The 21,318-nt window shown below is 40.0% G+C and overlaps 1 pseudogene; it reads right to left on the bottom strand.

Moving 5' to 3' along the window:
* Positions 1-5,480: 5,480 nt before the first annotated feature.
* Positions 5,481-5,699, bottom strand: LOC148119631 (Nuclear RNase P; annotated as a pseudogene).
* Between the last annotated feature and the right edge of the window lie 15,619 nt (positions 5,700-21,318).

Raw genomic sequence — 21,318 nt, 5'->3', positions numbered from 1 at the left:
TTGTCAGATACCTGTGCTATTATGGGTGTTGTTGGCTTCCTTGGTTTGTGGTTTTCCTTCTAGTACTTTCTGTAAGGCTGGGTTTGTGGATATGCATTGTTTAAATCTGTTTTTATCCTGGAATATCTTGTTTTCTCCATCGATGGTGAATGCAAGCTTTGCTGGGTATAGTAGTATGGGCTTGCATCCATGATCTCTTAGTGTCTGCAGAACATCTATCCAAGACCTTCTGTCTTTTATGGTTTCCATTAAGAATTCAGGTGTAATTCTGATTGGCTTACCATTATATGTTACTTGACCTTTTTCTTTTGCAGCTCTTAATATTCTTTCTTTATTCTGTATGTTTTGTGTTTTGATTATTATAAGGCAAGGGGATGTTTATTTTTGGTCTTGTCTATTTGGTGTTTATAAACATCTTGTACCTTCGTAGGAATATCCTTCTTTAGGTTGGGAAAGTTTTCTTCTATCATTTTGTTGAATATATTTTCTGGGCCTTTGAGCTGTAATTCTTTTCCTTCTTCTACTATTATTCTTAGGTTTGGCCTTTTCATGGTATCTCAGATTTCCTGGATGTTTCGTGTTAAGAATTTGTTAGATTTGTTGTTTTCTTTAATCAATAAGTTAATTTTTTATAGTATCTTTAGCATCTGAGATGCTTTCTTCTACCTCTTGTATTCTGTTGGTTATACTTGTCTCTGTAGTTCCTGATTGTTTACCCAGATTTTCCATATCGAGCCTTCCCTCGGTTTGTATTTCTTCATTACCTCCATTTCATTTTTCAAGTCTTGAATTCTTTCCATTACCTGTTTGATTGCTTTTTCTTAGTTTTCTTTGGTATCTTTGAGAGATTGATTCATTGTTTCTACCATTTTGTTTGCCTTTCTCCATTTCTTTTAAGGAGTTTTTCACATTCTGTTTAAGGGCCTCTATTATTTTCATAATGATACATTTAATGTAGATTTCTTCTACTTCTTCTGGAATAAGGAATTTAAGTCTTTCTGTTGCATGATCACTGGGTTCTGGTGTTGTCATGTTGCTTTTTAGGTTGTTGGAGGAATTCTTGCATCGGCACTAGCCCATCTCTTTCTTCAAATCCAAACAGGAGAGTCTTGGCATCTTGGTCCAATCTTTCCTGTGACTTACTGTGTACTTGGGGAATTTTCTTGGTCTGGCCTCTCAGGGTCCCTTGGCAATGGAGTCATTCGTGCTGGTGGATCTAAGGACCCCACAGTTGAAATGGAGTGCCCTCTGGCTGTATCTCCTCAGTACAGGAGCAGGATCTGTTCCTGGGCCAAGGACCCATCTAGATGAATATCCTCAGCACAGGACCAGGGACCCCTGGTGGGCCCATGACCCAGCAGACAAAAGGGCAGACTTGGGAAGGGCAGGGTCATGTGGAACAAAGAAGCCCCTACAACAGGAGCTGAAGGTGCCCTGCACTCCCTTCCGTGGACTTTCCAGATGGGCAGGCACACACTCACCTCTCTAGATGGATCTCCTCATCATAGGAGCAGGTATTCCTGGTGGAGCAGGGACCCCGCAGACAAAAGGGCAAACTTGGGAGGGGCATGGTTGTGTGGAACAAAGAAGCCCCTGCAGGAGCAACTGAGTGGCCCTGTGCTCCGTTCCTGGACAGTCTGCCGTGGGTGGGCATACCCTCATCCCTCTGGATGGATCTCCTCAGCACAGGAAGAGGGACTCCAGATTGATATCTTTCTAATACTAATTTTATTTGCTTTGAATACAAAGGTCTGCTTGTATTATTATATTAGTTCATACATCTTTAAATATAGAGGAAGGAAGGAAGGAAGAAATAGGGGATATCTTAGACAAAATGACAGAAAAATGATTTTCCTTTCACATAGACCAATATATGGCATTGAAAACCACTTTAAGTTTGGGTATGTGGCTCAGTAGTTAAGAGCCTTTTGCTTTTCTAGAGATCCCATGTTTATGTCCCAGCACCTGCATTGTGGCTGAGAGGAACTTATAACCCCAGTTTCTAGATGTCCAACATACCTTTGTGGTCTCAGCAGATTTTTGAGTACACATGGATCACATAAGGTCATTTAAGCACACACACTTCCTCTTAAACTACAGAAAAAATCTTTAGTTAAACATAAAATTTCTTCAATAGTTTGTCAATTCTCTTCAACTTTCTTTTTTAGTTTATTTTAAAATGTTATATATTTATTAGATATTTTATAATACTTTGCTATATTTTGGTCATATAACCTTCCTCCCAAAGTCTTCCCAGATTGATCTGTACTGCCCTCCCCACAGAATTTTGAGTTTCTCAAAGTACATTTTGAGAAATAATTAATGACTGATTAATGACTCTTAGAATTTTTCTGCCTCAGTACCTGAAATGTTTTCTGAACCTTAGATGTAGATGCTACTCTATAGATGTACCCATTGGGACTAGAATCTACAACTTTGAATTTTGATTGGTTATGGTTTTCTATAATAATCTTTGTCTATTCCAGAGAGGTTTCTTGTGAGCAGTGAGGGATACACTTATCTGTGAATATAAGGATGGATACTTAAGAGTATAATCATTTTTTGGCATATACCCAGAAGATCCTACATCCTACTCCTTAGAACTTGCTAAGTCATGTTCATTCCTGTTCTATTCACAATAAGCAGAAAGTGGAAACAACTTAAATGCAATTTAATCAATTAATATATAATAAAACAAATGTCATGCATACACTATGGAATACTATTAAGCTGTAAAGATCAATGTAATCATAAATTTGCAAGTAAATAATTGGAAGAACAGATCATGTTAAATGAGGTATCTGAGGGACAGAAAGACAAATGTTGAATTTCTTTTTCATTAGGACTCCTTGGTCCAAATCTTCAGGTGCGAGTACATATCCTGGAGATACTGCAGAAATCAAGAAAAAAAAGTAGGAGCATTGCTGATGTAGTGGCTGTGGGAGCAATGAGATGGAATAGCATGATACAAGTTGTTTGATTAGAGAAATGGTAAAAAAAGAGAAACATTCTTACTAGGAAGGAGATAGGGACATAATTACAGAAAAGTGATTGAGGAGGGTAAAATGACAACAAGGATGTTGGAAAAATTCATAATGAATTTCACTATTAACTATTTACCTAAAATGGAGAGAAACCTCTATAATATACGGTACAAGTAACCTTATGAATAAATGTATAGACATTGTTTAAATATGTTTTACTTTGACAATGTTCCTTCCAACAGTCAAAGACCAGTTAAAGAGCTACAGATGGACATCACTTGCTGAGACAGAGAAAAAGAAAATCAGCGTTGTCCAGAAATTAGCTCCCACTTACAGATTCCAATATCAGTCCTTGGACACATATACCTATGAACAAAGTGAAATGAATTCAATAAGCTATATGTATGTGATCAAATGTATACCTTTGTATATACATGTAAAAGCAGCAGTGTCAGTTTTATCTTGAGAATATCCTACAAGGCCTAGTCAATAGGAAGAATTTAACCCCTGGTATTATTAATCTTGCCATCTATTCATGACTGGTGATCTTACTGGATCTAGAAGAGAGCCTGTTGCTGCCACTTTCCTTAACCAGTATAATTCCTAACTTCATTCTCAACATTCGTCCTTATACTCTGAGGAGCTTTGTTTTGCAGTAGATGGAAACCATTATATGCGATGCGCATCCTGACCAGCAGGAATGAACACCACTAAAAACGAGAATTCCTTCCCTGGTCACATCTTTATTCGGAGCATTCGGTTGAGGAAAATTGGGGGAAGGGAAGATAGAGCAGGGACAAGAGAAAGCTTAGAGAGAGGAAGTAGAGCCCAGAGGCAGCTGCTTTTAAACGGTGGAGAGGCTTGAATGCTGTCCTGATTGGTTAATGCCATTCTGCTGGATTGAGCATGTGCAAGCAAGGGTGCAGGCAAGGGTGCTCAGCCCCACGTGGCTAAGCCAGGTATGGACTTGTATACCTCCAAACTGCAGGACCACCTGTGCCTCCAGGTGGCTTCCTACATCTCCCCCTTCTACTGTAAATAAAAGCAATAAGGCAAAACTATTTTCCAATCTGGTCCCCACCTCATGATGTGTGGACCGATTGAAGAAAAGAAAAACAAGACACACCCTTCCCGTGCAATGGGACAACTACCCTGGGAGTGCTAGGGCTGTGTCTGCACACCCTCCGCCTATGCATACCTTCCTCAGTGCAATGGGACTATCTGGTCCCTTGAGGGTACAAAGGCTATGCATGGCTAATTGCCTATGAGCTCTTTTGAAGCTGAGAGTTAAACTTGGGGTGAGGATACACATTCCAAGGCTGCCACGGCCTGTGCCACAAGGACCTTGTCCCTCCTCACTTGGGCTAGCAGGTAGCACACCAATCAAAGACATACAGCACTTCCATCTAGACACAGCATCATGCCAAGACTATCTCTGCTCCCACCCATTCCTAAGGAAGGAAAAGGCAAAATAGAGTCAGTCAGAAAATTGTTAAGAGATAAGAGGTTGCACAGGGTGCTGCTCAAGTCGATGGTGTGAAACAGCTGCTCTTGACACTGCCCAGAGGGTCATGACTGCTGCCTCCACACGAATCTCCCACAGCAGGACACTCAGCATCCACTGGGTCATCTTCTTTATCTCTCTGGTCAGTCTCGCTGTCATCCAGATGTATGTCAGCATTCCTAGAAAAACATAAACAAAACTCTCCTCCCAAATTAACATTTAAGAGTACTAAAACCTCTCAGTGTAAAAATTCAGCACAATCAGTACTGGAAGTAGGCTGGTTTTGAACTTAGAGATCTGCAGGTCTCTGCTCCAAAGAGCAAATCTTGGTTGCCTGTGCCATTAAAGCAGACCTTAGAATAAGATGGAATTGCTTTCAAACAGAGCATCTCTGTCTGTTGCTGTTTTTCCAGCAATATTTTGAATTAAAAATTAAGTGTAAAGAATGCAAGAGAAATCCTTTCTCTGGGGGAAGCTGTCACTGGTAGTCTTCCTCTATTGTCTAAAACCAAAACAGTTGTCTCTGGGAATTGAACTCATGACCTTTGGAAGAGCAGGCAGTGCTCTTAACCTCTGAGCCATCTCTCCAGCCCCGCATTCAAATGAAAAAACCTCTAGGTAGCATTGTTTATTCTACCTGTTGCTTGAGGCAATAGGTCCGCCTTTGTTACCTAGGATACCGGTAACCAGGTTGACACGCCTTTATTATGATAATCAGACCAGTTCTTTGAGGGAAAATGGGCGTCGACAATCGATCTAGCTGCTTCCTGCTGACGACGGAACGATGTGCATTTTTTGGGGAATAAATGTTTTTATCTGACTGAATTTTTGGCAACAAATGTTTTTATCTGACTGAATTTTTGGCGACAAATGTTTTTATCTGACTGAATTTTTGGCGGCCATGGCTGAGGCACAGCCCATTGTGGCCCCTTGTGGCCCAAACAAAGGCATGGCTCCGCCCCGGGCCGTGTGCGGGCTCGCCATTTATCCTGTACCTGCGAACTGTGCACCCTGCCTCACCTCAGGCATTGAACTCGCACCGCCGGCCGTGAGTCTTTTCCAAGCTCCGGCGAGGGGGGCCTCTCCTGCCCGGTCTGCCCGCGCACGGGAGGGCCCGGTTAGGGCCACGGGGGCCCCAGTCTCAGACCTTCCCAGGGGCCGGGGAGTGACGAGCACTCAGCACGTGGCCCCGCCGATGAGCTTCCTCCGCCCGCCCATGATGCTTTGGAAACGCGGTTTTTCGCAGAGCCTGTGCTCAGAGCTCAAGTGCTGGGATTAAAGGCGTGCGCCACCACCGCCCGGCTACTTCCTCAATCAAAATTAAAGTTTTCTGTACGTGAGAGCCAGAGACTGAGCTCTCTTAACAAAATTAGGTGAAAATCACCTCCAAAAGCACTGTGGCTCTTTAAGAACAGGAAAGGCAGTCTTCAAACATGATCAAGCCCGCCTCCCTACGAGACTGTTGCCTCCGAGTCTCTAACAGCGAGTACGGACGGAGGAAGCCGCGGATCTCCCAACCGTAAACCTCGCTTTTTCTCAGCTCCACCTGCACTGAACTTGAGGGTTTTTTTCTTCCCAGTTGCTTTCTGTACCTTCTTTCAGATACCTTAACTTTGATTCTTTCTATTTTCTTTTCTTTTTAGGCCTATACTTTTTCCATTCTTTTTCCTCCCCTTTCTGGAGGATTTAACTGACGTCACTCACTGCTCCACGTGGCAGAGTTCTGAAATTCACGGCTCTCTGTCCGGTGTCTGATTTCAGCTCCTTCTTCCCGGGCTTTCAGCACCAGTTGCTGGGCGCTTCCTTCTCAGGGTCCCCCGGCGTAGTTGTCAGGGTCCCTCGGCGTCCCGGGGTTTCGAGCACCAGTTGCGACGCGCATCCTGACCAGCAGGAATGAACACCACTAAAAACGAGAATTCCTTCCCTGGTCACGTCTTTATTCGAAGCATTCGGTTGAGGAAAATTGGGGGAAGGGAAGATAGAGCAGGGACAAGAGAAAGCTTAGAGAGAGGAAGTAGAGCCCAGAGGCAGCTGCTTTTAAATGGTGGAGAGGCTTGAATGCTGTCCTGATTGGTTAATGCCATTCTGCTGGACTGAGCATGTGCAAGCAAGGGTGCAGGCAAGGGTGCTCAGCCCCACGTGGCTAAGCCAGGTATGGACTTGTATACCTCCAAACTGCAGGACCACCTGTGCCTCCAGGTGGCTTCCTACAATTATAGAAATCTACAAGTGGTCAAAACGCAGAGAACAACAGATTGGTTGGGGCTCAAATCCCGATGACACTTCTAAAATGCAGCTTTTACACTTAGTTCTCAAGGAACATTTTTGAAGAGACGGTAGAATTGTTGTAAGAGCCAGAGGGTCAGGATGTCTGCTGTAATATAATGCCTTCTGTACGTGACAAAGAAGCTGCACCTGTGAAATCTCAGCAGAAAGATCACATGAAAAAGATCTTCACTCTGACAACATTAGTTGCCATTCTCTCTTAACTGGAGAAATCATATGAGCACCCACAATATATTATGAACTACAAGTAAGCTCTCTGTCTCTGTCTCTGTCTCTGCCTTTCTCTCTCTCTCTCTTTCTCTCTGTGTGTCTGTGTGTGTGTATGTGTGTGTGTGTGTGTGTGATTGGAGAGGGAATGGGTGTATAGGAGAGGAGCTGCAAGAAAGAGGAAGCTAGAAATAATACAAATACAGTGTTCATGCAAAAATTATACAAAATTAAACAAAAATTCTTTTAGGCAAAATGTTACAGATTCAATCATAAAATAATAATGTTTTTCGATGGGATTTGTTCAGTGATAAAATAATTTTTAGTGATATATTAAATGATTCTTGGGCTGTGGGATAAAAGTGTATTGGTCAAAAAATAAGCACTTCAGAAAGACTGCCTCATTGTAGCTACTAAATGTACTATAATGGTGGATTTGACAATAAATGTGTGTATTAGTTAGGGTTTCTATTGTTATTTAGAGACATCATGCCAATGGAAACTCTTATAAAGAAAAACTTTAAGTTGGGGCTAACTTACAGTCAGAGGTTTATTCCATTATTATTTTGGTGGGAAACATGACAGCATACAGGCAAATGAGGTGCTGGAGAAGGAGCTAAACATTTTACATCTGAGTTGAACGTAACAGCAAGTAAACTGTGTGTCATACTGAGTGTAACATGAGCAAAGCAGGCATCAAAGCCCAACCTCATGGAGACACACTTCCTTAAACAAGGTCATACCTACTCCAACAAAGCCATACCGCCAACTATTACCACTTCCTATGGGGGCCATTTTCATTCAAGGTATCACAGTCTACTCCCTGGCCAACATACTTGTAGACACACCATGATCCAAAAAAACAAAACGAAACAAAACCAAAAACAATTCAACTCAACTTTAAAAGTCTCCAGAGTCTATAATAGTCTCAAACCTATTTAAAACTCTAACATTAAAAACATATTCTGAGATTCATGTAATATCTTAGCTGTAATCACTTGTAAAAATAATAAAATTGAAAAGATCACATGCTTTCAATATTCATTGGTACAGGATAAAGAATAATATTACAAAACATAGAGAAGGAAGCATAGTAAAGAAATAATTAACCAAGGCAAGACAAAAACCCAGCTGGGGAAACTTCATCACTACAACTACATGTGCAATGTCAAAGAGTTCTTCAGATCTCCAACTTTTTTAGCTTTGTTGACTGCAAATACTTCTTAATTTTGGACTGCTTTTACTCCCTGTTAACAACTCTATGCAGATTTCCAATGGCTCTGGCATTTTCAACATCATTACATCTCCAGAACAATCCTGGTTTGACTGTCACAGTCTCCTGTAATGGCCTCTCTAGGCCTCTAATAGGAATACTATCCCTGACACGTACCTTGCCTCTGTGACTTTTCATAATCTTGGAGAAAGATTCAATAAACTCTTCCATCCTTGACTCAGAAGAAGAACCACATGGTCAAAACTGCCAAGTTCTGCTGCTTGCTGTGACTAAACAGTAGCCCCCTTATTCAATTATATCTTCACCAGCTTTTTGTTTTCATAGGTTTCCTTTACTGCCTAAGATTGAATCTCCTGAAATTGGATTGGTAGATAAGGTTGTCAAACTGTCTCTTGAGTTGGGTTTAAAGGCAGGAAGCACCATGCCTGGGTCTAAGCTGATCTTTAATTCTTTTCCATAGATTTTAAGGTTAGCTGGCTGGAGGTTGCCCTGAGGTTACCAGTCCCTTTACCCTGCTTTTAAATGTTTCTGTCCTTGAACACAGGATTTTGCTCCATTCCACTTCCTTGTGTCCCTTTTCTCCTCAAATTCTACATCAAAATTTTCCTTCTCACCTCTTTTTTTTATTATAAATCTTCATTAGTGTTAAGAATAAGAATCACAAGATAATTTATTATAGGCTGTTTTGAGATTTCATCTTCTAACAAAATCCAAATCTTTGCATGTTTGCCTAAGGCAGACTCTTCAAACAAGAGCAAAAAGCAGCCACAGTCTTCATTAAAATAAGACAAGAATGATCTCTAGGAAACAAAATAAAATTATTCTTCCTGGAAAAATCTTGAGCTAGGACCCCAGTGTTCAAATAACACTCAGTGCACTGTCCTTCATGCTTCTCCTAGCATGGTCTATTAAACAGCTTTTAGCATTCCATTGCCTTCATAGTCCAGACTTTTAAAATCCAAATTCCTTCAAACAAAAGAGTGGTCAGGCCTATCACAGCTATCCCCAGTCCTTGGTACCAACTTCTGTCTCAGAGTTTCTGTTGCTGTAAAGAGACATCATGAGCAAGGCAATTTTTATAAAGAAACACATTTAATTGAGGTGATATCTTATTAAGGTTTTTATTACTTTGAAGAGACACCATGCCCATGGCAACTTTTATAAATGAAAACATTTATGAGGTGGCATATTTCAAAAGATCAATATGTTATCATCATGATGGGAAGCATGTTGTATTGACTTATAGATATGGTGACAAAGAAGCAGGTGGAAATCCTGAAGGCAACAGAAAGTCACTGAGAAGCCTGTTTGTATTCTGAGAATAGAAAACATCAAAGCCCCTACAGTGTCACACATCCTCCAGCAAGGCCAACCCCATACCGTTAAAGCCACCCCTCCTAATAGTGCTACTCCCTATGAGATTATGGCAACAAATTGCATTCAAACTTCCACATTCCACTCTCTGACATCCATAAGCTTGAAACAGTATCATACTGAAAAACTAATTTAGTCCCTTCAAAGTCCCCTTAGTCTATAATAGTATCAACAATGTTTTAAAGTACAAAATTCAAAATCTCTTAGATTAATGCAATCTTTACTACCTAAATTTGGCTGCCCTAAAACTGGATATGTAGAGCATGCTGGCCGTAAACTAAGAAATCCACCAGCATCTGCCTTCATATTGTTAAGATTAAAGGTATACAACATCATGCCTGGCTCTAAGCTTTTCATCTGTTCTTTAAATGTTGCAAACCCAGCTGGGTGAGATCCTGCCCTGAGGTCACCACTTTCTTTTTCCATTTCTAATCTGTTTATCTCCTTGAACACATAACTTAACTCCATTCCACTTTGTGGTGCTCTTTTTCCCCCTATAATAGTTTTCCTTATTCAGCTTACTTCTTTTCATTTTAAATCTTCATCAGAGTTATCAATAATGACCTTAAAACAGAGTCTATACTAGGCTGTTTTGAAATTTCCTCCACCAAAGGACTTCATCCAAACTCTTCACTTTAGCCCTTGGCAGGCTCTTCAGACAAGAGTAAGCAGCAGCCACTTTTTTCACCACAACATCACAAGGCAGTCTCCAGACCACGTATTAGCATTCTTTTCCTCTGGAACCTCTTGATCCCCATGGTTCACAAATCAAATTCACCACTACTGTCTTTCAAGCTCCTACTACTATGACCCATTTGTAGAGCTTAAAGCATTCAACTGTTTTCCTAATGCAAAGTACCAAAGTCCATATTACTCATATATATATATATATATATATATATATATATATATATATATATATATGGTCAGGCCTATCCCAGTGACACTCCACTCCTGGTACCAATTTCTGTCTTAGTTAGGGTTTTTAATACTGTGCAGAGACATCATAACCAGGGCAACTTTTATAAATGAACACATTTTATTGGGGTGGCTCTTTCACAGTTTCAGGGGTTCAGTCTATTATCATTATGATGGGATACATGGTGGTGTACAGAAAGATGTGGTGCTAGAGTAGCAGCTGAGTGTAGTCCTACATCTTTCAGGCAACAGGAAACCAACGGAAACACTGGATAGTTCCCTGAGCATAGGAAACTGTAGCTACCAAGGTTTTTCCCTTCTCCTGGCGATTCGCAGGGCCGTGTGACCTCCGGCTCCCTGGAGACTCTGCACTAGCTCTGGCTTGAGGGGATAACTTAGCAAGAACCTGGTTCTCTTTGTTATGGTGATTCCACTTGTATTCAAGGTCTTAGCAGTGGGCTGATAGCCTGCCTCCCTTAGCTGACCCTGCCCGAGGGGCCGGGAAGCTTTAATCTTCTCCTCCTGCTCCTAAATGGGAGCTCCTAGATGGGAGGAGGCCTTGCATTTTCAATCCTTCTAGCTCACTGGTATAAATACCCAACTTGAGTTTAATAAAGTAGCCATTTACTCTGGTAAATGAGCAAAGGTCTCTTTTGTGTGTGTCTCTTTTTCAACCCTCAGGACAAACGTCCATTCTCGTGGGCCCGAGTTTGGGAAAGCGCGCAGCCTGAACCGGGTGTGGGTATCCATTGGAAAGTGCAGACTCTTACAGGAAACCTCACAACCCACCCACACTATGATGAACTTCCTCCAACAAGGCCATACTTACCCCAACAAAGCTACACCTCCTAATTGAGCCAATTGCACAGGTAGTTTACAGTTTCAGAGGTTTAGGCCATTATAATTTGGTGGAACATGCTAGCTTGAAGGAAAATATGGTGCAGGAAGAGGACCAGAGAGTTCTACATCTTTACCTCCAGGTAATAAGAAGTGAACTGTGTACCACCCTGTAGCTTGAGCAAAGGAGACATCAAAGCCTACCCCACCATGATATACTTCCTCCAGCAAGGCCACTCTTAGTCTAATAAAGCTACACTTTCTAATAGTGTCACTCCCTATGGGGAGTATTTTCTTCCAAACCACCATAACATAATAAATAATTTAAAAACTAGTTCTATTCATCTTTCAAAAACAAATTATGTGTGTTTCCAAAGGATCTTTTCATTTATATTTAAAAATCAGAGGTGCTGAGGAAACAGTAAGTAGAGAGAAGTTTTAGGGATCACATGGTAGTATAAATGTAATGCATACCTTCTTCCTAAAGGAAGTGACACTATTAGGAGGCATGGCTTTGTTGGAGTAGCTTTGACCTTGTTAGAGGAAATGTGTCACAGTGGGGGTAGGCTTTAATGTTTCCGATGCTCAGGATACCACCCAGAGTCTCAGTCAATTTCCTGTTGTCTATAAGGTGTAGGACCATCAGTTACTACTGCAGCAACATGTTTGCCCGTACATGACAATGTTTTCCATCATGATGATAATAGTCTGAACCTCTGAATCTGTAAGCAGACTACCCCAAATAAATGTTTCATTATAAGAGTTGCTATTCTCATAATGTCTTTTCACAATAATAGAAGTTGGTACCGAGGACTGGGATATTGTCAACCATGTTTTTGTTCAGAGTAATATAAACTTTGATATTTTTTATTATGAAAACATTGGAATTCTTTAAGCACTGCTTAGTGAGTCATACTAGTAAGAACATGGAAGATAGTGGTAATTATTTGAACTTTTGGGGAATAACTCAAGAGATTTAAGAGAAGAATTTTAGTATGCTGCCTAGAGATACTTCTTGTGATATTTTGGTAAAGAAAGTGGTTGTTTTCTTGCTCTTGTCCCAAGAATCTGCCTGAGGTTACAGTGAAAAGTTTTGGATTAATTCCATTGGCAGAAGAAAGAGAAAATGGGCTAGTAAAGACTTTGTTGTGTGGTTATTAGTGGTAATTCTAATAAAGATTTATAACAAAAAGAAACAAGCTGTGCAAAAAATATTGCAAAATGTACAGACTGAGAAAAGCGACACTAAGAAGTAGAATACAGGCAAGTCCTGTGTTCAAGGAGATAATAAGTTTAACAAATGGAATAAAGGGAGTGGTGACTTCAGGGCAAGTTTCCAACCTGTGTTCAAGGAGATAATAAGTTTAAGAAATGGAATAAAGGGAGTGGTGACTTCAGGGCAAGTTTCCAACCTGTGAAAAGGAAGTTAAGAAAGATAAGAGCTTGGTGTGATGGTACCTGTCATTAATCACACACTAGGAAGTCAGAGGCTAGGGCATCTTTGACTTGAGATCAGCCTGGTCTACAGATCCAGTATCATGACAGTCAGCCTTAGGCAGTAAAGAACAGAAAGCAGGTGAAGGTGTAAGTGAACAGTGGGCCATGTTCCAGTGCCTGCAAGCACCAGAACTTGGCAGTTTTGCCCATGTGGTTCTGGCTTTAAAGTTAAGTATAGAAGGAACAGTTTACAAAATTTACCTTTGTGTCTAAAGAAAGTCATTGATACCATGCATGTGTCAAAGGTGTCCCTGAATGGAGGACTAATAGAGAATACTTTGTTTCATGTTTTGAAATAGAAACTTGAATTGCTTTGGAGAAACCAAAATGTTAGAGATACCAGTATTATAAGATACCAAGTGAGATGAGCTACTAACAGGGAATGGAACCAGTCTAAGGGAAATAAGTATGTTGCAATCAAAAAAGCAAAAAGGAGCTGCAGAACTCAGAGTATTTTGACATTTCACATGTAGATGTAGAGTTTGCCCAGGTAGTTTTCTTTCTTTTTTTATTATTTATTTATTTATTAAAAATTTCCATCTCCTCCCCACCTCTCTTTTCCTTTCTCCTCCCCACCTCCCCCTCCCTCTCTAGTCCTAAGAGCTTTCAGGGTTCCCTGCCCCATGGGAAGTCCAAGGTCCTCCTCCCTCCATTCAGGTCTATAAAGGTGAGCATCCAAACAAACCAGGCTCCCACAAAGTCAGTCCATGCAGTAGAATCAAAACCCAGTGCCATTGTCCTTGGCTTCTCAGTCAGCCTTTATTGCCAGCCACATTCAGAGTATCCAGTTTGATCACATGCTCCATCACTCCCAGTCCAGCTTGGCCTTGGTGAGCTCCAATTAGATCAGTCCCACCATCTCAGTGGGTGGACGCACACCTCGTGGTCCTGACTTCCTTGCTCATGTTCTCCCTCCCTCTGCTCCTCATTCGGACCTTGGGAGCTAAGGCCAGTGCTCCATTGTGGGTCTCTGTCTTTATCTCCATTTATTGCCAGATGAAGGTTCTATGGTGATATGCAAGATATTCATCAGTGTGGCTATGGGACAAGGCCAGTTCAGGCACCCTCTCCTCTGCTGCCCAAGGAACAATCTGGGAACTTCTCCTTGGACTTGGGAACCCCTCTAGAGTCAAGTCTCTTGCAAACCTTAAAATGGCTCCCTTAATTAAGATATTTACTTCCCTACTCCCATATCCACCCTTCCTCCATCCCACCCATCCCATTCCCCCAAGCTCTCCTGAATCCTTCCTTTCTCCCTTCTCTCTACCCATCTTCCCTTATATCTACCCCCCACAGTCCCTTGCACCCAAGTTTTGCCTGGCAATCTTGTCTACTTCCAATATCCAGGAGGATAACTATATCATTTTCTTTGGGTTCACCTTCTTATTTAACTTCTCTAGGAACATGAATTATAGGCTCAATGTCCTTTAATTATGGCTAGAATCCACTTATGAGTAAGTCATATCATATTGTTCTTTTTGGGTCTGGGTTACCTCACTCAGTAAAGCGTTTTCCATTTCCATCCATTTGCAAGCAAAATTCAAGATGTCATTGTTTTTTACTGCTGAGTAAAATTCCAATATGTATATGTTCCACACCTTCTTTAACCATTCTTCTATTGAGGGACACCTAGGTAGTTTTCAGGTTCTGGCTTCTCAACAGAAGAAATTTGAATGACCAAAAGACACTTAAGGTCATGCTCAACCTCCTTAGCAATCAGGTTAATGCAAATCAAAACAACTTTGAGATACCATCTTACACCTGTCAGAATAGCTAAACTCAAAAACACCAATGATAGCCCATGCTGGAGAGGATGTGGAGTAAGGGGAACACTCATCCATTGTGGGTGGGAATGCAAACTTATGCAGCCACTTTGTAAATCAGTGTGGCAGTTTCTCAGGAAACTGGGAATCAACCTACCTCAGGACCCAGCAATTCCACTCTCGGGAATATATCCAAGAGATGCCCAATCATACTACAAAAGCATTTATTCAACTATGTTCATAGCAGCTAGTTATCTTTCTTGCTTTGGTACAGTAGTTTCTCACTATGCTATCTTTCCTCCATTTTGAAATGGTAATGTATATCTTGTGGCATTATGTGTGGGAAAAAGTCCTCTGTTTAATTATTTTGATTTTATTGGGGGTTAGAGTTAAGAAACTGTATGAAGAGATTTTGAGCTTTTATACATTGTTGAGACTGTGATAGACTATGGGGACTTCTGAAGTTGGACTATTTGCAGTTTTCATTATGATATCATTACAGGTTTATGGGCGTCATTGAGTGGAATGTGGTAGCTTGAATATAATTGTTCTCCTTAATATCATAGGGAATGGCACTATTAAGAGGTATGGCTGTGTTGTACTTGATATGGCCTTAATGGAAGATGTGTGTCTCTGTGGGGGTTGACTTTGAGGTTTCCTATGCTCAGGATACTCTCCAGGTTCTCAGTTGATTTCCAATACTACAGTAGCCTGCTTGTCACTGTGCTTCCCATCCATGATGATAATGAACTGAATTTTAGAAAATGTTAATAGTTTTTGCCTTTAAGACTCTCTTACAGGGTTTAATCAAAGACACCATGAATAGTTAAATGGGGGCAAAAGATCTGAAAGTAAAGAAGTCTATTCACAACAGGTTCTGTCAATCTATAATTCTTTATTCTTCCTTCTTCAACCCATCATTTCTCATTCTTCCTCTTGTTCTCCCTTGTTCTACAATGTTCTCAGTTCTACATTGTTCTTGCTTCTCCTGCTTGTAAATGTCCCCAGTCATATATACTCTTAAAACCAGCAATTCCCCAGCCCTAGCATATTCTAGCATGGAAATTCTTTTGCCCTGTGTAAAGTTAGATGAGGATTTTTAGACACACAAGCACATACACACACACACACACACACACACACACACACACACACCCCTATGGGAGTGGCTAGTACACATTCACTGAACTCCTTAATGGAAAAAGTTGGTTAAGAAAGGAATTAAATCATCAGACAATCTAGAGGGGAAGGTTAGTATGTTATATTACATTTTTAGGTGATTAGTAAGGAGGTAAAAAGTTCATTTCTTTTTTTTGTATGTTTGCTTTTTTTTTGTTGTTTTGCTTTGTTTTTCTCGAGTCAGGTCTTCTCTGTATCTTTGGAGCCTTTCCTGGAACTCACTCTGTAGACCATGCTGGCCTCGAACTCACACAGAGAGATCAGACTGCCTCTGCCTCACAAAAGTTTATTTCTAGCATGCTGCTTTTTTCTTTTCCCAGGATGCATAGAATCAGGTAACCAAGCAATATACATAAACAAAGGTAGAAGCCATTGGCTCTTGATCGGATACCATGTATGCCAGTTACTGCAATTTCTACAGGCCTAGTAAATCAGGAGTTAGACTTCCTGCTCTAGGCAGCTGAAACAAAGAAGGGACCCAGGACTCTAAATTGGTTTTCCAACTTTTGCTGTTATTAGTCATTCTGGTTGTGGAGTAAAACCAGAACAGCAGCTTGGACAGGTAGTAATTCTATCTCTTTAGAGATCTGTGAATATCTTAGATGGGTTGCTCTTGCCTAAACACTGACCAAATGTCTGCTGAGAAAGATATTTGCAGGAAGGCAGATCTCTGCACTTACCTAGGAGAGAGGAACAAGGCCTGACAATGTGAGGCTGTTTTCATGAAACAGTTCTGAACTGTGGGAACTAATTTGCAAAACATAACAGGAAGGAAGTTAGTTACAGAGAAAAATCTAGAGCCATTTTATTCACAGACAATAAGTGCTCAAAAGCCTTGCATTTTGGTTTAGCCTTTACCATGCCCCTTGGTTCTGAAAATTTGCTCGTGAGAAGATGGCTGAGCAATTACTGTATAATGTTGTGGCTTGAACCTCTAAAACTATAAGTGAGCCTTCTCAATTAAATGTTTTCATTTTTAAGGGTTGCGGTGGTCATGGTATCCTTTCACAGGAATATAAACCATAACCAAGACATCATACATGTGCAATTAATTTTCAAAAATTGAACTTTGTCAAATTGAGGAGTCCATTGCCATAGCAATATTGTGACCTATACAGTCTTTCTTTCTCCTTCCCCTTTTCCAGCTAGAGTGACAGATAAGATGTCACACAATAAACTCTGTCTTGTTTTGAACCCCAATTCATTCACTATTCAAAACCATATGAGGTATGTGACCATCAGATCTAACTAGTAAAATCCTAAGTTGCTCAGTCTTTGAGGAAAAAAAGAAATTATGCAGCAACGGTGAGAGCTAAGAATCTGCTAATAATAATGTACACACTTCAGAGGAACACTGAGAAGGCACAGAAAACACATTGACTTAGGGACAGAGTTTAGATACATTACCTGCTTATGAAGATCATGTACTAAGTTATTCCTATACTGTGAAAATATAGGATCGCAGTCAGTTTTTCTCCCTAATTTCCTGAATTATTCTTGGAAAATTCAGTAGATTGCTTGCTATGCTCACTCGATTTCATGCTTTTCATTTTATATTTGACCTACAAAAGCACCTTGTACACTCACTTACTTGAGTATAATATAGCTTTTCAACTGCCACCATGAAAGTTATTTGCCTTGTCCTGTACCTCAACATGAATCTATTATGAAAATATACATACATAAATACGTATTTTCTGCTTTAATATGGCACAGGTAAATGATGATTCATTCATTACTTCTTTAATGGCAGTATTTAAAATCAATACTCTGCTTTGTCTCCTTAATTCTTTGTTTTCTGTATTCTTAAACTCATCTGGAAGAAAACTGGGTTTCTTATTAGACTGAGCTGAACAGTGTTATGCATCCATTTTGCAAGGAGGTCTAGTGGGTCTGCCTCTTTCAGCCCTTTATTTAGGTAGTCCAGTAATTCTGACCTTCTAGTTCAAGCAGCATCTCAAACTTAGTTTTTTCTGCTTACTTCACTGCTCATTCCTCATTTTAAAGTACTTTACCATTAGATGGAATGGAAGTTCTGTTTGGTATTCTACAATACCTAATTCTGGGTTTTAAAATCAAAATTCAATTATTGTTTTTTTCTGGTTATTATTATTATTATCAAAAATTTTCATCTCCTCCCCTCCTCCCATTTCCCTCACCCTCTCTTCATTCTCCCTCCTTCCCCCCACTCCCCCTCCCCCTCCCCCTCCCTCTCTGGTCAAAAGAGCAGTAAGGGTTCCCTGTCCTGTGGAAAGTCCAAGGTCCCCCCCCCATCCAGTTCTAGGAAGGTGAGCATCCAAACAGACTAGGTTCTCACAAAGCCAGTACATGCAGTAGAATCAAAACCCAGTGCCATTGTCCTTGGCTTCTCAGTCAGTCCTCCTTGTCAACCACGTTCAAAGAGTCCAGTTTGATCACATGCTCCATCAGTCCCAGTCCAGCTGGACTTGGTCAGTTCCCATTAGATCAGCCCCACCATCACAGTAGGTGGGTGCACCCCTCGTGCTCCTGACTTCCTTGCTCATGTTCTCTCTCCTACTGCTCCCCATAAGGACCTTGGGAGCTCAGTTCAGTGCTCCAATGTGGGTCTCTGTCTCTATCTCCATCCATCACCAGATGAGGGTTCTATGGTGATATGCAAGATATTGATCAGTGTAGCTATAGGATAGGGCCAGTTCAGGTGCCCTCTCCTCAGCTGCTCAAGGAACAAGCTGGGTACATCTCTTTGGACACCTGGGAACCTTTCCAGAGTCCAGACTCTTGCCAACCCTAAAATGGGCACCTTAATTATTAACCCAATTAAAAAATGGGGCTCTGAACTGAGCAGAGAATTCTAAACTGAAGTTCAAATGGCCAAAAGACACTTAAGGTCATGCTCAATCTCCTTAGTGATGAGGGAAATGCAAATCAAAACAACTTTGAGATACCATCTTACACCTGTCAGAATGGCTAAAATCAAAAACACCAATGATAGCTTTTGCTGGAGAGGGTGTGGAGTAAGGGGAACACTCTTCTCTTGCTGGTGGGAATGCAAACTTGTGCAACCACTTTGAAAATCAGTGTGGTGATTTCTCAGGAAATTCGGGATCAAGCTACCCCAGGATCCAGCAATACCACTTTTGGGAATATACTCAAGAGATACCCTATCATACTACAAAAGTATTTCTTCAGCTATGTTCATAGCAGCATTATTTCTAATAGCCAGAACCTGGAAACAACCTAGATGCCCCTCAATGGAAGAATGGATAAAGAAAGTATGGGATATATACACATTAGAGTACTACTCAGCGGTAAAAAACAATGACATCTTGAATTTTGCATGCAAATGGATGAAAATAGAAAACACTATCCTGAGTGAGGTAACCCAGACCCAAAAAGATGAATATGGTAGATACTCACTCATTAGTGGATTCTAGACATTAATAAATGACCTAGAGAAACTAGACATTAATAAAGGACCTAGAGAAGCTAAATAGGAAGGTGAATCCAAAGAAAAACATGTAGTTATCCTCCTGGATATTGGAAATAGACAAAATTGCTAGTCAAAAATTGAGAGCCTTGACGGTGGAGGTGGAGTGTTGGTAAAGGGATCTGGGTAGAGAGAAGTGAGAAGGGGAGGATGGGGAGAGCTTGGGGAAATGGGATGGTTGAGATGGAGGAAGAGTGGATATGGGAGCCGGGAAGTATAGATCAATTGCTTTTATGAAAGGTAGAAAAAGGGAAATAAATTAAAAATAGTATAGTATTATAAATAGCATGAATATATTCTTTCCATTCCAAAGATTTGACCTTTGTTTGTTTGTTGTTTAGAGAATCTCACTTTGTAGTCCTAGATGGGTGAACTTTAGACCAGGTCAGCTTCCAGCAAGAGATCTGTGTGCCTTTCACCTGGAGGCCTGGGATTGAAGTCATGCACCCTTCCCCACTCAAAGATTTGCTCTTTTATAGAAAGGTTTACTTTAATATATTTAATAATATTTATTTTTGTCTGCCACTTAAGCTTATCTCATGACTTGAAAAGAATTATTTCTTCATCAAATATGTTTTGTAAATTTTGTTTCTAGAAATTTTTGTTGAATAAATAATTTATCATTCTTTTGTCCTTTATGCCTTTCGAATGCCATATCTCAGTAGAAATATTTAGGTCTACACTGATATATATGATGGATGAATGTTGACTGGTTTCTCTCCCTTATATCCTTTTGAAAATTTTTTATATTGATAATCATAGAAGTGAATATTTTCAAATCATAAAAATCATCTCTTGAATATTGTTGCTTAATGAATGCATGATAATGATCTATTTTGACTTATTTGCAATTTTGCATTAGCTAATACATTGCAAAATATGTTTGCTTTTTTAACCTGATGACATGAATGTGCTTTAATTACCTGAGGAGAGCTATAGTCAGATCTTTGAATTTCAATGGCTTGAAACATCATTTCACAACCAAACAGATACATGTTCCTAGTCACTGCACTCGAATTATTGTTATGTAGCTTGAGGCTTGTATTAAAATCACTGAATAATTGCAATCAGATTATTATAATCAAGTACAGGAATGGTAATTACAGGCTACAGTCACTTTAAGCTGCCCTAGAAGTCCTATATTCTGATTATATTCATATTAAAAGTTTATGTTAGTGATAAAATTAATGAACAAGTCTTAAGCACTTGCCAGTAGGAAAGCTATCACATGTAGGTAGTAGAGTTTCACATCAAGGAGAACCATGTGCCTGCATTGTGTTTTTGACTTTGTTACATTAGATTATATATAGAATAAATTTTTAGTAATCTAATGATTATTCTGCTATAATCAACTTTTGACATTTTATTGATAACCAATTTTTTAAATTTATTTTTCCTTTTTTACTTTAAAAACAGAAAAGAAATCCTGTGAATTTTAACTGTAGGACTGTGTACCCAAACGTCCCTGGTAAAAGGGTATCTTTTCTTTTTAATTCTCTGAGAAACAAATCAAGGAATAAATAAGTTAATAAGACAATTTTGCTTAATTCTTGTTATTTAGTTTTGAAGACAAATAAAAAAATTTTCTATATATGTTAAAGTAGAATACAGGGACAGATATGGAAGTTGTGTTTATATTCTGATTAAAATATTGATCCTTTCAGTTTAATGATCCTATTTTTGATTCAAGCAATGAATATTATATATTAAATATGAGGTATATAATGGTAGTTGGTGTCTAAACTTAGAGCCTAAAAGAAAGGAAGCAGTAGCGTCCTAGGGGCCCAGTGACAAGGCAATGGCTCGGGAAGGATGAATATGGCACTAAAGAATACAAGAGGTACAATATTTAGCTCTTGCCTGGGCAGAGAAGTTAGTAGAGGATTAAGTGAAAGATTAAACACATAAGGTGGTTCACAGGGAATTCTAACTTTCACCTGGCTGCATCATGGGGGACAACCGTGTACCACTAGTCAAGGATGAATAGAAAGTGACATTTTTTGTGGATAAGATAGTTTGTGGGCTGAGGAGATGAATTCTGTGCCAGGTTCACAAAGTCTCTATAG

Source organism: Myodes glareolus, chromosome 15, assembly GCF_982192425.1.
Source record: "Myodes glareolus chromosome 15, mMyoGla1.1, whole genome shotgun sequence".
NCBI classification, from domain to species: Eukaryota; Metazoa; Chordata; class Mammalia; order Rodentia; family Cricetidae; genus Myodes; species Myodes glareolus.
The sequence above is the reverse complement of the archived record's forward strand: the minus strand, read 5'-3'. Positions and strand labels throughout refer to the sequence as shown.